Source organism: Vombatus ursinus, unplaced genomic scaffold, assembly GCF_900497805.2.
Source record: "Vombatus ursinus unplaced genomic scaffold, bare-nosed wombat genome assembly UNPS02014804.1, whole genome shotgun sequence".
In the NCBI taxonomy this organism is placed as follows: Eukaryota; Metazoa; Chordata; class Mammalia; order Diprotodontia; family Vombatidae; genus Vombatus; species Vombatus ursinus.
Window position 1 is genome coordinate 3675456 of NW_020954582.1, and position 2353 is coordinate 3677808.

A 2353-nucleotide genomic window follows, 5' to 3' on the forward strand; every position below is an offset into this window, starting at 1 on the left:
CCTGGTGCTGTATCCACTGTACCATCTAGTATTAGGTACTTAATAAACGCTTATTCATTTCTCTTCCTTTAACCTCTGTCGGCTTCAGTTTCCTCATGAAAAATAAGGCTGATAATAGGACCTACTTCCCAGGATTATTGTGAGGATCAAATGAGATAATATTTGTAAAGTACATAGCCTGACAAACAGCAGGTGCTTAATAAATGCCTGTTCTTTTCCCTTCCTTTAACTGCTGTCTGCCTCAGTTTCCTCATCTGTAAAATGAGGATAATAAGAGCACCTGCCTCCCAGGGTTGTTTGTGAAGGTCAAAGAAAATAACATGGGATGTGCTTTGCAAACATCAGTGGGACATCAGTGTCTTTGATCCTCCTGTGGTTCTTCTGAGGGCAGGTGCCATCATTATCCCCATTTGAGAGGTAAGAACATCGAGGCCAAGCAAGGTTAAGCCGGTAAGTGTCTGAAGCTGAATTTGGACTCACATCTGTCTGACTTCAAATTCAGACCATGTGCCCTAGTTACATGATAATGATAGCTGGCGTTCATATGCGGCTCTAACGTTTACAAAATATTTTACTTGTATTATCTCATTTAGACAGGTAGTACCGTTACTATCACCCCCATTTTACAAGTGTGGAGGCTGGGGCTGAGAGGCTAAGTGATTTCTACCCAAAGTGGTTCAGTGAGAGAATAATGAATTTGGAGTTAGAGGTTCTGGATTAGAATCCTGCCACTTGTTATCGGGGTGACCTAAGCAAGTCATCTTTCTTGCCATGTCAAAAGTGAGGGGGCAGAGCTGAAGACTTCTAAGGTCGCTCCCACCTGGTGATCTGAGATAATAGAACTCCATAACCCTCCTACCTCAACAATGAATACATTTGTGGCCCTGGGTAAGTCACTTCACCTCTGTCTGCCTCAGTTTCTTTATCTGTAAAATGGAGATTATGATAGCGTGTTACAGATGAGGAAACTCAAGCAGACAGAGGTGAAGTGGCTCATCCAAGCGCACATAATTAGTTGCATGAAGTGAGATTTGAATCCAGGTATTGTCATCTTCCTGCCAGCCCTATAACTGGCACTCTACTTTTTCTACTCAATTCCCTTTCCACCACCCCTGACTGCCTCTCCTAACCCAGCTGCATGAATGTGTTGCTAGCAAAATGGGCTTAGATGGACAGGCATGAAAAACAAAGGCCTTTTGCAGGGGTGTGCTGGTGAATGTTTAACAACTGGCTTTTTGGGGGCAGAGTAGTACACACAACATTTTTTTTTTAGTTCAATCTGCAATTATTAGCATTTCCTCTAACACTTTCATAAACACTGAGTCAAGTCCTGGTTTGTAGCACTTGCCAATTTCTGAGGTGTAAATGCTCACACTGACAATTTAACAATCAGCTCTCTCAAGTTTGTTCAAGCTGGCTTCAGCACCCCCCTCCCAATCTCCCTCTCCAGGAGTTCTGGATTATTTTTGATGAAAGACTGTAGCAAACAAAAAATCCAGCCCTCCATTTCCATCAAAATAGCATCTGATAGAACTGCAGCGACCACACACCTCTCACATAATGCTTCAATTATTTTTGTAACTCCAGATGGGGACTTGTTGGCAGAGGAAACAGCAGCCCTGGAGATGGAGGGGGAGTCCAAGCATGATGCACCTGAGGGAGAGCAGCTGAAGAGGAGAGAAGCCTTTGAGGGGGAGGTGGTACCAGAGCCCAAGAAAGCCGGGCCAGACGCAGGAGCAGAGGAGCCCAGACCAAGGAAGGAGAAGGAGGAGGAAGAGGAGGAGGAGGAAGCTGGGGCAGCTCTGGGCAGGGGATGGGTAGTGGTCAATGCCACATCAACCCCTCGAGCTTTGGTTGAAGTGGCAGAATTGTCCAAGGTCAGAGAGGTCCCAGGGCTCCGTTGGGATGGGGAGGAGACAGGCGATAAAGGAGAAGGGCTAGCATCTAAGGAAGAGGGGAAAGTGACAGAGAGGATGAGAGTAGCACGAGTCATAACTGATGCAAGATCTCCTGAAGAGGAGAGCTGGAGGGACAGAGGCTCAGAGGGAAAGGAGGCTGTGACCCAAGAAGAGGAGGCTGTAGGGAAGGCAGCCAGCGAAGGCCAGGGGGGCGCAGGGGAGGTAAAGCATGAGACTGAGAGTGAAAGAAGGGCCCAAAATGAAACAGGGAGGTCCAAGGAGGAAGAGGCTGGGAGTGAGGCTGAAGGGGAAGGAGAATGCATAGAAACTGTGTCGCCGGCCAGGGGGGACATGGCAGCTTGGGGAGAAGTGTCGGAGCTGGAGGAACTTGAGGGCGCCAAGGAAGCAATATCTGAGAAAAAGGAAACTTACCAACAGGGGCAGGAAGGTGGGGA